This window comes from Equus przewalskii, chromosome 8 (genome assembly GCF_037783145.1).
Source record: "Equus przewalskii isolate Varuska chromosome 8, EquPr2, whole genome shotgun sequence".
In the NCBI taxonomy this organism is placed as follows: Eukaryota; Metazoa; Chordata; class Mammalia; order Perissodactyla; family Equidae; genus Equus; species Equus przewalskii.
In genome coordinates this window covers 69,185,818-69,207,784 of record NC_091838.1, presented here as the reverse complement: position 1 = coordinate 69,207,784, position 21,967 = coordinate 69,185,818, and the positions used below count along the sequence as shown (strand labels likewise).

Here is a 21,967-nt window from a genome sequence, read left to right as displayed (position 1 = left end):
TAAAATATACAACTATGTATTGGGGGGATTTGGGGAGAAAAACCAGGGGAAAAAAGAAAAGAAGATTGGCAACAGTTGTTAGCTCAGGTGCCAATCTTTAAAAAAAATTAAAAAATGAATTTGGACTCTGGAGTGTAATGTGTAAAATAATTGGATTCTGGGATTTATTTTTAAAATTCTACTTGCCACTCTAAACTTGTCAGGAGGTGATAGATGAAATGAGATTGGCAAAATATTGATAATTATTAAGCTGAATGGAGGAAGCAAGGGTCCCTTAAACCATTCTTTCTACTTTTGTGGACAATTTTTAAATTGCCATAATAAAAAACCTTTATTGTTGTCATTTTAAAGAGCTTTGATCCAGTCACCTCTCACTAGCCTTTAACCTCCTAGGCTACCCTAGGGGCTGAAAGAGGGCAGAAGGATTGACTGGGGCCATCCACAGGTAGGGAGCAAAGAGATTGGCCTTTGGGGTCAAGCAAGCCTGCGTTCAAATCCTGGTTCTATCTTTTACCTTCCATGTGAACCTGCACACGTCACTAAACTTCTCTGAGCTACAGCTTCTTCATCTGGATTCCATTGGAAGAGCGGCACCTACCTTGAAGGATTGGTGTGAGGATTAAACGGTGAAGGTCTGTAAACTCCAGGCTCTCAGGCAGTGCTGGAGCTGGGAGTGCTATTTCTCCTTCTTTCTTCTCCCTCCAGATACCTAGTACTTCTTCCACTGGTTACCAAGTACTTCTTCCTCAGGGTACTAGGTACTTCTCCCACTAGGTGCTTACTCCTACTAAACAATAGATAGAAGGACCTGTCTGTAGAAATGAAAACATTCACTTTATCTAAATGTTTTGTACTAATCTTTAGAACTGGGGACTCCCTTGGTGCAGTGATTCATATTGTGCATTAGAGTATGGATATGCGATCCATATCCATATTCTGGATATGGGAAGATTTTTCAAAACATCCCAATACGTGAGCCCATCTCCAGGGATTCTGCATCAAGTGGGCTGGGTGACTATTATGTGCAGCTGGGCTCGAGAAACACAGCCGGGGAACCTCCTACCTCCCACCTAACGGAGCCCGCCCACACAGCACTCATAGACCAAGGGGCTGGAGATTGATCAGCCTCCCCATCCCACACGCATCCAGACCTGGAAGTCCCAGCCTCGAAGGCCAAGTGTCTTGGCCGCCCGCCATGTAACTTTCCATCCTTCCCTTGAGAAAAATATGGATTGGACAAACTCCATCTAGGAGAACATGGGACCTCAAGCCTGGGGCTTCTCCTGTCCCAGGAGGTAATTTATGGATGTTATAAAAAAGAGAAGGAACTGAAAGATGAGAGGTTCTTCAGACTCTTTATATCTTGTTATAAATCCTGAGACTTTTTCCAGGCTTCATACTTCATAATAAATCTATTAGAGATTAGAGGAAACCGAGCTCCCGGGGCCCGAAATGAGATAGAAGAAAGACCAGTCGAATGTCATTGCTGTCAATGATCTCAAGTGTAAAACAGGGGGGCGGGTCACCTTGTCCCCAGGCAAGCAGTGACCAGGTGATGTCCCAGGAACCTGACCATGAACGAGCCTCCTGTCTCCCCTCTATCTCCCCCTCCGAAGCACAGGGGTGTGGTGAGTGGGCTGTGGGGGAATCTTCACTGTTTAGGGATCGAAACGATCCCAAGAAAGCAATCTCTCCAGCAGAGAGCTGAGAAGGCAATGCAGGTGCTCCTGATTATAGCTCAATATTATCTTAAGTGGAAAAGGAAAGGATCTTGTTGAAAATCCATTCGCTGATGTACATCTTTTGGAATTCTAAACCTTTCACATCCCGCCTGATTAAAGTGGGTTTTTTTGTTTTGATTTTTTTTAAAAAAGATTGGCACCTGAGCTAACATCTGTTGCCCAGTTTCTTTCTTTCTTCTTCTTCTTCTCCCCAAAGCCCTCCAGCACATAGTTGTATATTCTAGCTGTGGGTCCTTCTGGTTGTGCTATGTGGGACACCACCTCAGCATGGCTTAGATGAGTGGTGCCATGTCGGCACCCAGGATCCGAATCGGTGAACCCTGTGCCGCTGAAGCGGAGCGCGCAAACTTAACCCCTTGGCCACGGGCTGGCCCCTAAAGTTTTTTTTTTTTTAACTAATTAAGAGGCTGGCAAAAAAGGGGAGTCTTTTCTGTTCTTTGGCCAAAAATTTTCCTGAAACACCTACAGGGAGAGGAAGGTTTATAGCATGAAAAGTAAAAGTGCAAGGAACTGTGTCAGAATCCAGGCAGGTCCGGAAGGAAGAAAGAGACATGAAGGTTTAGAATATTAACCCGGCTCAGCAGACAAACATGACCCCAGGAACATCAGTCTTTCCCAATATCCTCAATTCAACAACATCTCTGCTCTTCTCGTGATGAAACATTGGTAAAGCAATGGAGAGACGTCTGTCCCTAGCACTTCCACGGAGGACAAATATTTTGCAATTTCACACGTCTGTGTGTCAACGCAGGAAGGTAGGGAGCGTCTGCGCAATATTGCAGAAATCACAGCAGCCTCATAAACTCAAGGGCAATCCCTTATCTCCTTATTATTCCTCATGTGCTCCTTCAATCTTTGTTCATGCAACCAACACTTATATGTCCCAGACATATCGTGGGTGTTCCAAGAACCAAAAGGAGGTAGAAAAGGAACTGACTTCCACCAGTGCTTAAAACATTTCTCAGACATTATTTACATTATGTCAACAGGAAGCAGGGCTGGCTGCTGAGAAATAAGGCTGTTCTCTCTTTCAAACAACCTCTTCAGGCTTCAAACCACCTGAGGGTCAGCCCCAGCCCTGCACAGCCCCCACTCCACTCCCAGCTTGGGCTGTGGCTTGAGCAAGTCACCTAGCCTCTCTACACCTGATTCCTTGCTGATTAAGATGATGGAAGTTGTTTTACCTGCCTCATGGGGTTGCCATAAGAATCAAGCATGTACAAAAGCAGTATGGCGACCTATGAGGCTATGCATGCAGATGGGGTCTATCCAGCCTGGCATGGGAGGTGAGGAGGTGGGGATCTGCCCTGAACCCCACCCAATGGCAGGGATGATGATGGGGGAGGGGCTGCTGCTGATGGTGATGACAAGGATGACCACAGCCATGACCCTTGTAATCTCATAGATTCTGTACACAGGCTGAGCAGAGACCAGATGGAAAACAGAAAGACTCATTGGCAGATCCCCGTTTCTCCTCTCCCTAGGAGCACTCTTTGGGCTAGGGCATAATCCTAGACAAGGAGACTCATATTATTTAATTGGTTTTTGCAAATCATTTTCCAGCATTTTCTTTTTGTTTACCGTAAGGATGAGTGCTCCATGGAAAGTGTCAAAGAAATGATCAGATTAGAATGGGTGGCAGGGACAACGGCCTCTGATAACCAAGACTCAGTGCAATGATGCTGATATCCCGCCTACACCTGGGCGCTCAGCAAGCCAGTGAAGATGAGATCTCGCACCTGTACCCGACGCTTCCTCTGGACCCATGGGAAAAGTGAGGCACTCCTCCCTCAGGAGGCTCTCCCAAGAGGTTGCAGCAATCTTTCTGAGCCAGCCACCATGGGAGGGAGGAAGGCGACTGATGTTTATTGAGTGCTAACTAGGTACTTTAGTTAAGCCTCACAATTATCCTATGCAATAAAAAATCATTATCCCATTTTATAGATGAGACAACTCGAGGTCTCAGAGATAAAGTGACTTGTCCAACATCACATTGCTAATAAGCAGTGGAACAGAGCTTGAGGGAGGCCTGGCTCAAAGCGTTGAACACTAAGTGCTGTGGGAAATGCAGAGGTAAATATTGCTGGATAAATACGCCCTTTGAGTTGCTTTCAGTCCAGTGAGGGAGATGGAACAGGCACAACTAACATAAAATACAAGATAGAATGTGGTAAGTGGTAACATACAAGTAATGGACTCTAGATTCTCAAAGGAGGGAACAACAAATTCTGACCCGGGATCAGGAAATCTTCAAAGAACAGACGGCATTTGAAAGAGACCATGAAAGATGATTAGACCATAGCAGGAGGAGAATGAGGAGAGGAAGGGGGACGGGAGGGGTGTTCAGGAAGAAAGACGAGCCCTGGCAGAGGCCTGGGAGTCTGAGAGCATCTGACAGGTTGCCAAGTCAGGAGGGCAGTGACCACATCACCGTCTTGCTTTTCTAGTTCCTTTTCTTCCAGAATAAGGTCCAGGCCTCTGAAGAAAGCTCACCAGGACCTTCAGAAACTGGGCTTCTCGCCAAGCCATGAATTGCTATAGTCATGTCAGTCTCCCCAGCTCCCCACACTGTCTTTCACATCTAAGTCATTCTCGATGGGACACGTTTTCCATGCCCAACATCTACCCCTGACTCTTTGTGAGGCTGCATCCGATTCATCCTTGAGCACTAGACATTGTACCCTCAGCCCAAGCCGAGTTAGGCAACCCTCCAACAGGTTCTTGTAGACTCTCCATTTCCCAAGTCACGGTGCTTATTGAACTTCACGACACTCGCCAGTACATGCGTCTGTATCTGCCATGAGGCTGGGAGCTTCTTGAGGACAGGGGCCTGCCTCATTTTGTTCCCCAGAGTGCAACAGAGCACCTGGCGTACAGGAAGCGGTAAGCAAATGAAGTGGAATAGTTGATTGAATAAATGAGCCAACCATGGGAAGAGATGAGAAAGGAGGGAAGAAAGGAAATTTGGAGCCAGATTTTGAGTTGGGCTGTGAGCAGGGCTTTAAATGCCTTTTAAATTAGGTTCATTTGTTCCATTTGTATTGGGTGGATGATGGGGAAAGACTGCCGGGTTTGAGGAGAGAAGCAATCTGTCCTGGGTATCAGGTTGTAGTGTGACAAACAGAGAGAGAGAGCAGGGCTGGAGGCAAGGAGACTCCACAGGACGCTTACGTGATGGTCCAGACCAGAAACGAGGTGAACGTACAACTTACTTAAAGAAGACTTTTAAAAACTGGAACCAGAGGGCAGAAAGCACATCCAAGCTGTAGCTAAGTAGCCAAGAGCTGTCCTTGAGGGTTGGCAGTGTTCCATGATGCCAGAAATGACTGCCTTGGACGAGTCTGGGGAGGGGTGAGAAATTGTCTCGGGCGCATAAGTCTTAAGAAATCCTACATAAATCAGTGGAAGCATTGGCAAGAACACCCCTGGGAAACCGCCTATTGTATGACTAAGGCTTTGAGAAATCTCTGCTGATGGCCTGGCAGAACATTCGCCAGCCAAATCTATCATTGAAAACCTCTGAGGGCTTTCTGGGAGCGTGTGGATTATGGGCTGTGGGAATCTCGGGTTATAAAACTTTCGCCCAGCTGCTCAAGTGCCTGGCTGGGCAATTAAGGAGGATTCTTTCAAGCAGATCAAAAGGCTCTGGTGAGGTGATCCCAGGAAGCTTCCTGCCCTCCCTGTGAGGAAGGCAGGAGTCAGGGCTCATTATCCTCATTTCACAGATGAGAAAAGGAGGTTGCCAGTGACTAAGTCCCTTGCCTGAAGTCAAACAGCCAGCGAGGGTGGAACCCAAAATAAGCATCTCGGTCACCCGACTCCCAGGACACCATCGCTCCAGAGCCTCCCATTCCACGGAAGATAGACTGTTTCTGGGAAGTCAGGACCCACGTTTGGAACGTTGGGGTGTGGGGTGGTGCACAGGGGCTATTCCAGGCCACTTAGCACACACAGATACTTGCATGCACATAGAGTGACTTGGCGTCTGCCCTATGCAACATAACGTGTTTTGTTTTTTTTTTTAAGGGTGGAATTTAAGCTTTATTTACAGGACACTGCAAGATATGAAATTCCACATAGAAATAAGAAACCCATTGAGAGGAGAAGCTTCATACAGTATGTACACAGTTTGAAACTGTTCAAGTATAGTTTCGTTGTAAAAAGTGCTACAATAACAAACCACATTTAAAAAGAGTTCTTAGTAGAGAAACAGTTAAGACAAACTTATACCAAACACAGCACACAACAAACAACTTTCTGCCTCAGCTGTACAGTCTAAAAGTTAAAGGTCCCCGGAGGGCCATCCTGAACTTGGAATGTATAGCCTTCAGAGGTAGTTTCTGGCACAACATTTTCATCTTCCTCTTCCTCTACAGAGAAATACTTCTCAATCAAGTTTAACAAAGCTTTGTACACAGACTCATTTTCATGGTTTTGTAGAGCTTCAATTTTGTCCAGACCTCCACATTCTTCAATCATTATACTAAGTTTCTCAGTTTCACCTAGTTTCTCAGCAGCCTGAAAGATATTTGAAATGGCATCCAGAATAACCAGAATAATTTTGGTGTCTTTTGCAGTTAAGAGGTTCATCAACGGTTCTATTATGCCACAATGAACAAGGTATACAATCTGTTCAACTGTTCCACCACTTGTATAGTTGGTCACAGCCCATACAGCTTCCTTTTGTGTCTTAAAGTCTGCCTTAGAGAGAACACCAACGAGGAATGGGACTAATCCATGATTCACAACTTGCTGTATCTGGTCCTGGCGGCCAGCTGTGATGTTTGACATTGTCCACGTAGCTTCCTTCTGAATGTTAGTTTTGGGGTTCGTTAGCAGGCTGGGAAAGATGGCAAGTGCTCCTGCATCTATTACAACCTGAGTCTGTTCGTCTGTCCCAGTGACAATATTTCCTATGGCTCTTAGTGCAGGAGTCACAATTGGCAATTCAGTAGATCCTAGAAGCTTTACAAGTTGGGGTACCACTCCTGTTTTCACGACCATTTCAATCCGTTCATTCGGACCATCGGTAAGGTAGGAAATGGCCCAACAGGTATCTGCTAATACTTCTGGATCATCATGATGCAGGAGACGAACTAAAGTGGGAAGAATTTGCTCAACAGCATCTAATGGGGGTGCAGGATTCTTGTTGCGACAAAGGTTTGAAAGTGTCCAGGTAAGATTACGTAAGTAACCACATGCCAAAGATGACATATCGGGAACTGCAAGAAGAGCCAACAGCGGGTCAACTGCACCATACTTGATCACCAAGTCTCGGAAAACCGAACCATCACCTGCAATGTTTCCTAGAGCCCATACGGCTTGTTCACTGATGTGGGCGTGGGGAGATGCCAACAGAGAAATGAATGCTGGGATAGCACCTCCCTCTACCACAGCCTTGGTCTGTTCTGATGTCCCGGAAGCGATGTTAGTGAGGGCCCAAGTAGACTCAAACTGAATGGGACTACAATCAGTTCTGCCCAAGAAGGACACAAATTTTGGAATCAAACCAGCCCGGATTATGTTGTCTATGGGGGGCTGTTTTTCTCTAGAAAGCAGTTTCCTAGCAGCTTGAGTAGCTTGGAGCTGGCTTTCCAAATTGTTGCTGTTTACGCCTTTGACAATATCCTCAACAGACCAATTTACAGTGCCCTGGTTGTTGCAGTTTTCCTGTAGCGGAGAAGTAGCATCATCAGGAAAGGAGCTTACATTTCTCCTTTTCAGCATCTGGTCATCTTTCTTAGCTTTCCTCAGCTCCACATTAACTTCTATTCGGCGCCGCCTCATTTCTGTGCTGTCTTTCCCCTTGTTCTTGAATCTGTTAAGGCGGGCAGCCGGGGAATTAGCATTCTCGTTGGAGGACATGGTTATGAGACAAAGAGAGAAAGCCGGGAAGACACCACGGGGAACCGCAACATAACGTGTTTTGACAGCCTCGTCACATTAGCATTTTATGAAACCTAGGACCCCAACCTAACAATAACAACCCAGTTACTCCTTGGACCCCCTGTACGCAAACCATTTCAGAGGACGTACGCGATCTTAGCTTTCGTCTTAGATAATTTCTTCCCAAGTTCGTAGAGTCATATCTGGCTTCAAATCCCAGTTCTGCCCTTGCTGGTCCCAGGACCTAGATGAGTGACTTAACCTCACTGAGTCTCAGTGCCTGTGTACCTGAACCTGAGATATTCAGAATACGTCTCTGACAGGGTTGTTGTGAGGGCTCAGTGAAGTCAGGCATATAGAGAGCACAGCAGAGGGCTCAGCATGTAGTAGTCACTCAGTAAATGACAGCAATTATTAATAGCATGATCATATGAACGATCTGAGTTTGCAAAGTAATTCTCCATTCTCTGTTTGTTCATGGTCTGGCTATTAAGGAATTAAGTCCAAATCTTAGTATTTGACCGCTCCCTCTCTTCTGGGCCAAGGAAGTTCATTTTCACTCTTAATAATCTCAACTACCAGCCATGTTTTAAACAAAGGTGATTTATTACTCCTAATGTAAAGGATACTTGTTACAGCAAGAATACTCCAAGAGTCACAGAGAAATGTCTAGCTAGTCATGGCTTCAAAAGTCTGTCTGGGGTCCTGCCTTGTACCCTCCCTAGTGTTGCCATTGCTACCTGGTCATCAGTGGGTCCAGCGTCCAACCAACTAAAGGCAGCCAACAAAGAGAGGCCAGAGGCTGGTACTCTGATGCAAGGCGACATGTGCAGCTCTGGTCCCTAACTTCAAAAGCATCTTTGTTTGGGTCAGTTTTATAATGTCTGCAGACCTGGGAGGCTGTCTCTCTAAATGAGCCCTGGTCGTTCAGTATGCTTGAAAAGGCACGTCCTTTTATAGGCTGGTAATCCCTTTGGATATTATGGTTGTACCTCACATAGCCCAGTGTCCTGCTCTCTTCTCATCAGCCTATCCCACAGGTCACCTTCAGTGTGGTGACAATTCCCATACATTTGTCTGCCTTCCTACTCCAGACCCTTACATCTCTTGGTCTGAGCTCTTCCTCAGCCACAAGAGTACACGTGGCGCTCTCTCAGGGCAGGCCAGGGAAGTGACGCTTCAATGAATGACTCTCAACTAATACAGGACAAGAATTAGCAGATAACTACCCCAGTTGCCTCATCCCTCAGTGGGGCAATTCTGAGAGAAGCCAATACTGCCTCTTAAAGGGTCCCCATCACAACTGAGCCCCAGTCGCCCATAGTGGCAACCGACTCATTCATACACCTTCACTGGCTTCCTCTCTCCCCTGCCTCACTTCCTCACTCCCCTAAAGGAGCTTCCTTGGATCACCTCAGATTAACCACTGGCACCCAAATCTCTTCGTGGGGTCTGCTTTTGGGGGAACTCAAATTAAGGCAAATTCTTCAAGGAAAATAGCTTTTCTATTAAAAGAGCACAAATCATTTAACTATAACTATCACATTAGATAGACATTGGTACTGAAATATGATATGGAGCAAGTCCAAGAAGAATAAAACCCCCGATTACAATGTGGTGCCCTGTCTCACAGACTCCTCTGACACCAACCACCGGTTAACTCAAGGTCAGAGCCTCAGTCACTAGTCATACTAGTTCCAGCCGTGAGTATGATGTGAGTCTTTCCAAAGCCTGTGGCCAGCCAGTGCTAAGCTCTCAGAAATAACTTAATTAGACTCTCCCGGGCCAAGAGACAGCCGCTCTTTGGCTTACTCGATGTCAACTTCCTGTCATTCTCTTTCATGCTTTTCCTCCCAGCTCACAAACTAAAAAGGAAAAAAACCATCAGGGCACTCTCTAGTCCTTTTCCTGCGTGATCCTCAGAAAGTCTTCACATAGCTGAGGCAAGGCATCTTCTCAACCACTTCCTCCATTAGCGACCCCCTCTTCCTCCTAGTTGCATACCTACTTCATCTCCGTCCAAAAGGTGCCCCTCGCTCAGCTCTGCAGACACTGCTCAGAGGTCTCTGATAGACCTATTTTCCAGCATGAATTGCTAAATTTGGCCTTGAAGGTTGTCCTTCTGAAAATTTTATAAATATTTGGAACATAATGACAACTTTTAAACAAAATGACATGGTAAAATTTGCTGTGCCCTGAAATGTTTTTTAGATTTTCATACGTGTCTTGGAGCGGGTATGTTAGTTTTTTTTCTTGCTGTGGAACACATTACCACAAATTGAGAGGCTGAACACAACACGCATTTGTTTTCTCAGAGTTTCTGTGGGGCAGGAGTTCAGGCACAGCTTAGGTCCTCTGCTTAGGGTCTCACCAGGCTGCCATCCAGGTTTCAGTTGGGCTGCATTCTCATCTGAAGGCTCAACTGGGAAAGAATCAAGCTTCCAAGCTCATTTAGGTTGTTGGCAGGATTCATTTCCTTGTAGTTCTTTCCTTGAGGGTCCTGGCTCTTTGCTGGCTGTTGGCTAGAGGCTGACCTCAGATCCCAGACTCACCTATAGTTTCTTGCTACATGGACTTTTCTAACACAGTTGCTTACTTCGTCAAGCCCACAAGGAGAATCTCTGATATGACAGAGCCTTATATGATGTAACCTAACCATGAGAGTGACATCCCAATGCCTTTGCCATATCCTATTGGTTAGGAGCAAGTCACAGTTTCTATGGGCAATCATATTCAAAAACCACCTGGACTTCCTATTTTTCTTTTCATTGACTCCCTTTTTTTTTTACTTAGTGTCTTCTCCAGCAATAACATCCAGTTCCATTTTTCCCACCACATTTCAAAATAAATGACTAATGACTAAATGTTTTTAATCATAATTTTATTAACATCAAAATTCATTTCATTCTTGGGGGCCGGCCCAGGGGCCGAGTGGTTGGGTTCACGCACTCTGCTTTGGCAGCCTGGGGTTCGCTGGTTCAGATCCTTGGAGCTGACCTACACACCTCTCATCAAGCCATGCTGTGGTGGCATCCCACATAGAAGAACTAGAATGACCTACAACTAGGGGAGAGAAAAAAAAGAGGAAGATTGGCAACAGATGTTAGCTCAGGGCCAATCTTCCTCACCAAAAGAATATACTTTAAATAAATAAATACATTCACTTCACTCTACCTCTGCCACCCATGGTAGGCAGCCTCTCATTTGGTCCTCAGTGATTCTCACCTTCTCTTACTCAACCATTATGTAATCCCCTCCGGCACATAGGTTGAACCTAGTTACTTGTTTCTAAGTAATAGAATTTGGCAAAAGTGATGGGATGTCACTTCCAAGGCAAGGTTACAAAAGGCTGTGACTTATGTCTTGTTTGCCTTCTCTCTTGTCCTCTCACTTGCCCATTATGATGAAGCCCAGTGCCATGTTGTGGGATACTCTGTGGAGGGGCCCACATGGCAAGGAACCAAGGAGAGCCTCCAGCCAACAGCTCCTGAAGCCCTGAGATCCTCAGCACAACAGCCAGCAAGAAACTGAAGCCTGCCGTCAACCACATGAGTGAGCCAGAAAACAGATCTTCCCAATCAAGCCTCAAGATGACTTCAGCCAGGGGAGAGACCCAGAGCCAGAGGACTCCACTGAGCCCCTCCTGCAGTGCTAACCCAGAAAAACTGTGAGATGCTAGATGATGCTGTTTTAAGCCACCGTATGTTGGGGCAATTTGTTACACAGCATTAGATAAAACAATATATATACCCTCTACCCGTGGTTTGTGCCTCATGCTTTAGAAAACACCACCCGAAGCGAACAATGTTAAGGCAACGCTCCAACAGGGTAGGTGGGGTCACGGGTGAAAAGTAGAGGGACGACTTGAGTACAATGGCTCAGAAGTTTCCCTATATGCCTCTTCACGCCTTCCTGGGAGCTTGTACCAGAACTTGTGAGAGTAGAGGTTGAAATAGAAGAAAACAAAAAAATAGAATTATTTTGTTAGAATCTCCATGAGTTACTGAGAGGTGAGGTGGCCCTGCTTGGGGCATATGTAAGCAGACAAGATGAAAACAGAGACGGGCATTCTCCTTGGGTCCACATGGAACACAGTGTGATGCTGGATGGAGACGGCAGCCGCACCAGCCTTGACAAGGACCGCCACAGCTTGGCTGTAAACATCAGAGCAGAAAGCTGGAGCCGAGAAGGAGAAAAGCAAACACTACAAGGGATCCAGAAAGATGAAGTTCACGTGTACACATGAACCATTCCCTAGGACTTCCAGAAATAAGTGAGGTGGGATCCTCGGCAGGGAATCTTAGACAATGGGGTGAGAAACTGGCACAAGGTGAGCATAAGACAAATACAAATATTTAGTGATGACTGACAAAGTGGACAGTTTGATGGATAAAGTGACCCTGATCCTCCCCAAAGATTGGGGTCCCTGGGATACCATTAGGAATAATGGTATTATAAGTCCCTACACTACAGGGATCCACATTGTCTTCTCACGTGATGTTGTGCACTAGACACTCGGTGAAGAATATGGATGGAGAGAAGGACACAGTGGTCCTTCCTATTAAATGATTTTAATACAGATAAGTCTATGCTTCACCCTCTTGGCCTTGCGCCCTGGCGAGGGGCTGCTTTCTTGCAGGGTGCGCCGAGGACAGGAGCTTCCATGTTCAGTGCTGCACAGTGCAACCGTCGGCCCTCCACCTTCCTCTTCATCATCCCACAGCCAGGCCCCAGCTCAAATTGTTGGAAAGTACAACCTCAGAGGCCTCCCAGGCTGAACTCACTCCTCAAGTTTCGGATGAACAACCAACTCAGAAAATGTGGGACAGGGGAAAGCATCAATGCATGCATGGACCATTTCCAAAATAAAAAGTGATACTGTTTTTTGTTTGTTTGTTTGTTTTTGAGGAAGATTAGCCCTGAGCTAACATCTGCTGCCAATCCTCCACTTTTTGCTGAGGAAGACTGGCCCTGAGCTAACATCCGTGCCCATCTTCCTCTTCTTTATATGAGGGACACCTGCCACAGCATGGCTTGACAAGTGGTGCCTAGGTCTGCATCTGGGATCCAAACCCGCAAACCCCGGGCTGCCAAAGTGGAACGTGCAAACTTAACCGCTATGCCACCAGGCTGGCCCCATAAGTGATACTGTTTAAGCCACTAAGTGTTGGAGTAATTTGTTACACAGCAATAGATAACCATTATACCCTTGTCTGATGGTTTGAGCCTCACACTTTAGAAAACAAGATCCTAAAGGAACTGCATTAAGGCACCACTCTGATAGGGTAGGTGGGATCATGATGAAAAGTAGGAAGACAATTTGGGGAAGAAAACTAGATGAGAAATCAAAAGCCTTGGGTTCTGGTTTCAGCTCTATCAAGACCCACCAGCTGTGTGAGCTTGGTGAGGTCATTTCCTCTTCTGCGAAGTGGAATTAATGATAAATGCCTTTCTTACATCATACTGTTATTAGGAGACTCAAATTACAGAACCCGAATGAAAGCTTTGTAATATGTGAGGTTATATACCAAGTAAGGGGTTATAATCATCAACATTATCATCATCATCTTTATTGCTGGCTGTTACAAGGTAAAACCAACAGCAGTTTGAATGTCTCAGTCAAAGTCCAACCAAGTAAACAGAAACCACTCTAAGTATTGGGAATAAGGGGAAATTAATATGAGGAATGGGTTACACAGGTGATGGAAGGGCTGGAATGCCCACCAGGAAATAATGAGGCCACCCAGAGACTAATAATAGAAGGAAGCCCCTGCCACTTCTTAGCTGGAGGGACAGGAGGAAGAGAAAGGATCATAGGAACCCGAGGCCTGGGGTCACCCTATAAGAAGCTGTTACCATGAGGAAGCCGGGGCCAAGGAAGAAATGCGACCTCTGCCCGAGACGCCCCTGAAGGCAGAGAGGAGGAGAAACACCCTGGATTCTCTTTTCCTGACTCCCTTCCATACTGGTCCAGTGCCTCACATTGGCTGGACTCAGCCAGAAACCAGCTGACACAGGAGGGACAAATGGACCTGTAGCCAACAAGCCCTGGGCCAAAGAAGCACTCTATTTAGCAAGGTAAGCAATAATATGCTAGAAACAAAAGTAGGATAACGAAGAGACTCGAAGTCCCAAAGCCTCAGACTCCAGTAGAGTATGGGGACTCATCTAGTCCAACCCCTCATTTTACAGGGGAGGCCTCAAAGAGGAAGATGATGTGACTTGCCCAAGATGGTGACACAGCTGGCTAGGGGCAGCCTGGAGCCCAGGCCTCTGAATTCCCGGTTCATGGCTCTTTTCACATTAACTTTGCAATGATGAACAGCAGAGGCGCTTCAACCTCACAAGGGGATGTGTGCCAATGGTTGGTTTCTAAGACAGCTCTTTGGACCTTAGAACTCAGTTTCCCATAGAAACAAGGTTATCTTGGCTGACTGTGTTCCCAGTGGCTATCGGATGCTTATTTAGCCCACAACATGGGAAAGAAAGGAACCTCCATACTCTGAATTAATGAGAAATCAAGGGGCTGATCAGCATGTCTCTCCCAGGGCAGAACAGACAAGAAATCTCTCCTCTATCTCCTCCCTCTGCAACACTGGCTGATGTTTCTCTTTGCTCCACCATTAAACGCGTGTGGCAGGGGGACCTCCTTGCCTTCCTTGTGGTGAGGAGAGTCTCCTTCATCACTGTATCCTTTTCCCACAGTGGTCGTTCTTTTGGCTGCAGGGCCAGCAACAAACGGACCAGGAGCTGCTGAAGGGCTGGAAGCCTTTTTTTTTTTTTTGGTCCTTTATATCTTTGTACCCTCGATACCCTTCTAGTAACTGGCCCAACCCAAATATGTCAGTGTTACCCATGACCACACCATCCCTAGAAGAGTCTGAATTAGCACCTTCAGGGTGGACAATGGGGAAAACTATAGTCCTTGCTATAGAATAATTTCATATTTAGAAAATGAAAAAAATCTCTTCTTTTCTCATATGATGTTAAATTTGAATACACACACACCAAGTGCTCTTAGATGGAGAGGAGAGTTAGGGAAAATATGGGAGAGACTGGTGTGCTGATGTATACGAGATGAGGTCTCCATTCTCTGGGTCTGCAGCGGACTCGTTCTCCCGTGGTTTGGGCAGAGAACTCCTCAAACACTTCATCTTCTGGTTTTAGACATACGACCTGCAAGTTGGTGAGCCCCAATTTTAGGAACCAACCTCCCCAAAAGAGAGAAACTACTCATTCCTCCAAAAATGAGAATGAAGGCAAGATTCCTGGAACTTAAAACAAAATGCTACTTGGTAGCTAATGCAGAAATGGAAACCGAAATACATTTTCTGCTCTGCAGGTCGAAATGCAGACGTATTTCCTCAAAGCTTGGCACTACCTCCCAGCTGAAGAGAACAGGAAATCAAAGTCTGAACAGCTTCAGCGGCATTCACGCTCCAGCGCCTTTGCTGTGAAGCTTCCTACCCTGCGGAGCGGGAAGTGACTACTCCCCATCCCTGACCCCCTCGTCCTCTCCCATGTTCTCATCCCATTGGATCAGGGCCACCCTATATGGCCGCACAGGCAGCACACTGCATAAAACTCAGGAGGTGCCATCTCCGTCAGCTGCAAGGTGACTAGCGCCTCCTGGAGTTGTGCAGCACCGCTATTAGAACACGTGTTGCTGATCGCCTTGAATTAAGGCTAACACCTACAAGGCCACGAGCTCCTAGCTGAGTTACGGTCACTTCTGTGGCCCCGGCACCTAGCACAGTGTCCTGGTACTAAGTGGAACCTCAACATAAACTCCTAGGGATCCAAGAAGCAATGAATTTGAGAAAAGAGTCAGCACCACTTTTAGACAAGAAATAAGCAATTATCTGAAGTAAGAGCAAAATCCTAATTAGAGGAATGAGACTTCTTAAACTAACCATAGAGACTCGAAAGAGTAAGGACATCATAGTGGTTAAGACCTCTGGCTCTGGGCTCAGAAGGAGCTGCATTTGAATCCCACCTCCACAGCCTACTGAACCGTGCTGGGCACGTTCCTAAACCTCTCTAAGCCTTGTTTTCCTCATCTGTGAACCCCAGCTGAGATGACACTTTAGAGTAGAGCCTGTTGCCTAGAGATATTGATGATGGTCAATCTCTCTTAGTTGTAATTATGGAGTACGTTGTTAATGGCAATTAACCAATGCCACAATAATCCTAAAAGGCAAATTTTAGCTAGCAATATTTATATCCCCAAAGAAGGAATATGCCCAAGACATAGTAAGTGCTCAATTAATGTTGTTGAACAAGAGAGAGAGAAGATGAAAGAGAGGGAGAGAAGGAAGAAGGGAGAGTGGGAGGGAAGAGGGTACTGAACTGGGAGTCAGAAGAATACAGCTTCAAATCTACCATCACTAACAGGATGACTTTAAGTAAGTTCCTTTCTCAGTCTTGATTTGCTTCTTTTTAGGATGAAGAGTCATTAGATGATGTCTCAGTTCGCTTCTTCAGGATCCCCTCCAGCAGAGACAGTGGTCTCACTCCTGATCATTTCTGCAGTGTTTCCTCAGATCCTGAAGGTGGTGCTGCTGAGTTTAGAAGAAAACCTGTTTTTCTGCAGCCTGGTTGCCAGCTGCTGAGTCGGTATTAACAGCAGGCTGGGAATTAAAGAAATCACTTACTGGTTGCTGAAAATGCCTGGGGCAGTGAACGAGTCATTCCATTTCCTTTCTTGCCTACTTGGCCTCTCCCGGTGCCATGAAAACGCCATGGGTGTGGGGCGGCAGCTGACCCTAAATTCCAAGTCCAGTTCCACCACTTCGCAGCCAGTGACCTTGGACAAAGGCATTCATCCTCTTGGGGCCTCTTTTGTAGTCTGCAAAATGAGGATACTAATCCCGATGCCCCTGGAGCACTGGGAAAATTAATTAAATATAACGTTCGTCCATTGAAGAGCACAGCGCCTGGCACATAGTAGGGATTCAAGAAATGTCAGTTCCCTTTCCTTCCCCTCCTTTCATTCATGAACAGAACATGGTTAGTGCTTGAGAAGAAATGAGCAGGTGTGGTGATAGAGTGATGAGCAGGTGGGCTTTCCAAGGGGGCCTCACTGAGGAGAGGCCATATCAAGTGAGACAGGAAGGATGGGAAGAAAGAGAAATGTTCCCAGCAAAAAGACCAGCAGGTGCAAAGGCACAGCCTATCTCATCCATCTCCCCTCCCTCATCCCTGACAAGCTGAGACACTTGTCTCTGAGCTCCGAGTCCACCTTGTTTGTCCTTCTATGACAGCAGTCACCTGCCCGTGTTGGACATTTCATGTACCTGGTTATGTCCCTTCGAGGACCAGGAATGCATTTTATTCATCCGTCTCCCCAGAGCCTGATGCAACAGACACTTTAATGAAGAAATGAACCAATGAAAGTGCCACACTGGCATTCATTCAGTCTCTTACTGGTTATCCTTCTATGTATGCAACCGGACCATTCAGCTACCACCCATCTTTGCATACCTAGCACTTGGTGCATGATGGGTCCTCAGTAAATGCTTACTTTGTTGAAATCGAATTGCATTTTCATTTATTGAGCACCTGCTGTGTGCCAGGCACTACACTGAGCCCTGGAGAAGCAAAGATGCGTAGGGGGCAATCCAGGATCTAGAGGGCTCATTCCAGAAGAATAAAAGTACGAGAGCATTGATTCAGTACTTGGTATGTTCATCTCTCATGGCTAAGTGCTCACTATGTACTCTTCCGCTTATCCTCACAAAAACTCTGCAAGGTAGGTACTACGATTAGCACCATTTCCCAGATGGGGAAACTGAGGCTCAGGCGGGGAGACTTGCACAAGGTGGCAGAGCCAGACGGAAAGCCAGGTGTGTGGTACTGCAGCCCTTGCCATTCCCGACTCTGTCGTGAACATACACGTATGTGAATATAGATAATTGAGACGTGTGTCCAGTGTGGGAGAGCTAAGGAATAGCAATGGCAGTTGGGAAAGACTTCCCAGAGGCAAGTCAGTGTGAACGGGACCTTGAAGGACAGGAGGAGCTTTCCAGATAGGATCACGGTGGCAACAGGGAGCGTGCAAGAAAGAAGTGGGAAGGAACATTCTAGGCAGAGAGATGAGGTCTAGCAGGCTGTGAGGAAGATGGCGACGAGGATGCGACACAGAGCCTGTGTGGGGGACACAGGTTGCTGCTCCGCTCTGGAAGGTCAAGTGCTGTGTCTAGAGGGGCCCAGCTGAGGAAAAGATGTCCAGGGCTGGAGACTCCGGAAAACGTTTTATAGAGCTAAGTTTAACACATAGAAACTTTCACCCTTTTAAGGAGCCCATCTGTCTGACTCGCCTTTAGCCTGAGCAATCGAAACACACAATGGCCCCAAAAACTTATTCAGCATTCACTAAACACCTACTGTGTGCCAGGCCCTTACTGCTGAGCATCCATCCTGCGTTCCTGTTGCCGAACTCTGAGAGGCAGTGGGACACTCGAGGTGTGAACCTCTCCGGGTTTGGATCTCAGCATTGTCACTCACCAGACACGTCACCTTGCACAAGTTATTGCTCCCCTCTGTGCCTCGGTTTCCTCATCTGTTAAAGGAGAATACTGATAAGAGCTATCACAAAGGACCATGTGTTAAACGAGTTAACTCACGGAAAGGGTTCAGAGCACAGCCTGGCAGATAGTAAGCACTCACTATTGGGTACTACACCTGTGCACCACCATTGAATATATACTCTTTGTCAGACACCTACTAAGTGCCAGGACTGGGCTAAAAGCAGAAGGTTTAGGGTTGGGTGAGACCATGGCCCCTGCACGCCAGTAGGTCAGAGTCTAGTAAGAATGAGGCTGACAAGAGAAGTGATTACAACAGAGGGAAATAAGCGCCATTTTAATAATAATAACAAAGGCAAGCTAGCGTCTGGGGGTGAAACACGGGTGCCAAGCACTGTTTAAAGTTGGCACATATCTGAACCTCCCCACAGAGATTTAGGGAGACATCCTCATCGCCTCCGGCTTCCACAGAAAACACAAGATCCCTCAGCAAGGGGTGCAGCTGGCGTGGGAACTCAGACCCGAGGCTGTGCGGCTGAGTAGGATGCGCAGAGCTCTGGGGGCACAAGGCAGGAGTGAGGTTGGCCTCCTGTGGGAGGGTGGGGGGAGCATGCAGACAGAGGAGGTGACATTAGAGCCGGTGCCTTGAAGGATGCTGAGAGGAGAGAAGGGAGTCGAGGTTGGGGAGAGAGCCCAGGAGGCAGAGGTCTGGAGGTGGGAACGTGCAGTCATTCGCAGAGAACAGAACTCCTCCAAGGGGGCGTCTGAGAGGGAGGTCTGGAAAGACGCCTGGAGGGCTAAGCCGTGGGGTTTGGACTGTTGCTGGAGAAGACAGGGAACCACTGCAAGTTTCTAATCAGGGGGGTGCTGAGGAAAAGGAAACAGCCTCCCTCCACTGCCCTCCACTTCCGCAGTCGCCCCTAGGAATCTGGGCCAAGGATCCGCCGGCTTCTAATTAACGCACCCTGTTGAGGAGCCCGTCCAGCCTCCATATGGTGCGTAAATAATTTACAGTGACAGAGCGTGTTTATGTGGGATGGCAGCCAGCCGCCTGGCTTCTTCGGCCTCAGTGCTTCCTCTCGCTCTGCTTGCCAACAAGGTCCCCGAGGACCCACGGGGAGGAGTCAGGGGCCCGGGAGCACCCAAAGACTCGCTCCAGCATGGCCCGTCCCTCGGGAGGCAGGCATTTCACAATCAAGGAAGGCTTCGGAGCCCTGGGCCCCTGTTCCCTGGGAAATCACGTCCCCTTCCAGCCCCATGACAGCCTGCACAGGGGCCTTTCGTGCAAAGACAAGCCAGGAAGGTCTGACGCGGCCTAGGGGACGGGGCTGAGGACCCAGGCACAAGGAGCAGGACAGCCGAGGCTTGGCGAGCAGGGCTTCCTGCTTCTCCCTGCAGGGGCTCAGGCCCAGCTTGGCCAGTTCCTGGCTGCCCCTGATGGGACAGTCACTATGCCTCAGTTTCCTTCTCACAAATTAGAATCCCAAAGGCGATCTCCTCAAGCCTGTGCCCATCTCTTCCTCTACAGCAAAAATTGTCAGTCTACCAAATGCAAGAACTAACCAGTGCAAAGGTGGTTGCGAGGTTGTGATTTATAAGAAATACACATATTTGATCTTCATCCTGGTTCCTGACACAGAGCTCCTAAAACCTTTGGAATCTGCTAAGAGAGGGATCAAGATGTCTTTTGTTATGTTAATGAGGTAACCTTTGGAAAACCCCAGAGTCGCTTAAGGCTGGGGGCTGGTTGCTGGGGGAACCAATCACAGGACTAGAGGGCTGGAACTTTCCTCCCCCACCCTCTGACCTCCGGGGAGGGGAGAGGGGCTGGAATTTGAGTTGAGTTGCCAACAGCCAATGATTTCATCAATTGTGCCTATGTAATGAAGCCTCCGTAAAACCCAAAAGGACTGGCTTTCAGTAGCTTCCAGACTGGTGAACCAGAACACCTCCAGGAGCCGCAGTGCTGGCCCCAAACTCCATGGGGACAGAAGCTCCTGTGTTTGGGCCTTCGCCCTGTGTCTCTCTTCATCTGGCTGTTGATTCATATCCTTTGATATTTGATTTAAGATCCTAAACCAGTAATCTAAGAGTAAACTGGTTTCCTGAGTTCTGTGACCCGCTCTAGCAAATTAATGAAACCTGAGGAGGGGGTCATGGGAACCTCCAATTTATAGCCCGTTGGTCAGAATCACAGGTAACAACCTGGACTTGCAGTTGGCATCTGAAGAGAGGACAGTCTTGTGGGTCTGAGCCCTTAGCCTGTGGGGTCTGAAGCTGCCTCAGATAGCAGTAGATAGTGTCAGAATTTGGTTAAATTGTAGGACACCTGGCTGGTGTCTGGGAGAATCGCTTGGTGGTGTTGGAAAAAACACACATCAGAATTGGTGTCAGGATCTTAGTGGTAAAATCAAAATAATCTCCAAGTTAAAATCATCCTATGATCCACATTGAAGTCACGTTCAGCTACATTGTGACGCCAAGGTCTTTTAGATGTAAATTTGTATCTAAAACAAGTTGGTGAGATGTGAATTCAAGTGGGTACAAAGCTGAGCAAACCATCAGGATGAGTCGAAAAAACCCTTCTGTTCAAATCTAAGCAGAAAAGGGAAGGGATAAATTGGATAAGGATTGCTAACAGGATTAGTAAGAAAATTTCCGAAGTTTACCTAGGATGTTCAGATTTTATTAAACTTGCTGTAACTGAATTATATTGTTAAATATACTAACTTGTAATATTGAGCAACAGAAAGACTTGGCAGTGGTTTAATGGTACACACACTCAATTCTCATCATTCGTGGTAGTTACGTTCTATAAAGTTGCCACGAACAGTAAATTAGTGAAGGTTGCACCATTGCTCATGGGGCAAAGAGACATTTGGGCTCAATCCATCAACCCATCAACAGACAAACTTGTTTGCGTGTGATTCTGTTTCAGGAGACGTTATTTAATCTCTATTATTGATTCATTATAAGTCACAGCTAACAGCACCATACCTCGTGCCTGAAAGAAGTCTAGCTAACACATTTTCTCCATAAGGCACGTCACGGCCTTCTGTGCTCAGGAACACTACACAGCACTAAGGCACTCTGCTTGGGGGTGATTTTAAATAGCAAACTTATGGGGAAAAAAGTACAAGAATATTCAAAACACAGCACTAAATAGAACACAAAAAGGACCCTTGTTTACAGTGTAAGAGCTGAAACAAGAAGGCAGAGCATCGTTCAGCTGGGAACGTGAGTGTTGGGCGAGTCTGACTTTTTCACTGTCCTGCACATGTCCACGAATGACTGTGAAAGTATTGGTTGAGGGGGGTTACAAGCAAATATTAGCAAGTAGGCAAATTCACGAATACGGAATCCACGAATAATGGGGATCAACTGTGTGTGTATGTGTGTGTGTGTATTATACTTGACGGTGGTCCCCAAGGATGCTGGCCCATTGGGAGCTCCCTCCTGTGGCTTCCCCAGGGCCCTCCAGGGAGGTTGGGTACAGCTGCAGCTGTGCTGGGCAGCTCCCGGAGGGGACAGCTGGAAGAACACTCTGAGTAGCGCTAATGCCGCACCGCGTGCAATGAGCTTAGCCAGAGCTTTCTCTGTGGACTCTTCAAAGCAGCCTACCCTGCCCTCTGCCCAGAAGGCATCCCCTAGCACATCGTCTGGCTGGTGACAACTTAGACCCAAAGGCTGACCCAGCACCATCCTTGAAGACCTCCCCGACTTCCACACAGGCAGCTGACGTCTGCACATCCCCGGGTACCTTGTGTGATAACGGGATTCATTGTCTTGTCTGTTTCCTCAACTGGACTGCCA

General features: G+C 47.1%; 1 long non-coding RNA gene and 1 pseudogene across 1 annotated transcript in view; both read right to left on the bottom strand.

Moving 5' to 3' along the window:
- The window catches only part of LOC139085283 (uncharacterized), a 71,446-nt gene that overhangs the window by 7,991 nt on the left and 41,488 nt on the right, over positions 1–21,967 (bottom strand). The window lies entirely within an intron of this gene.
- LOC139085122 (importin subunit alpha-1 pseudogene) lies at positions 5,750–7,625 on the bottom strand (annotated as a pseudogene).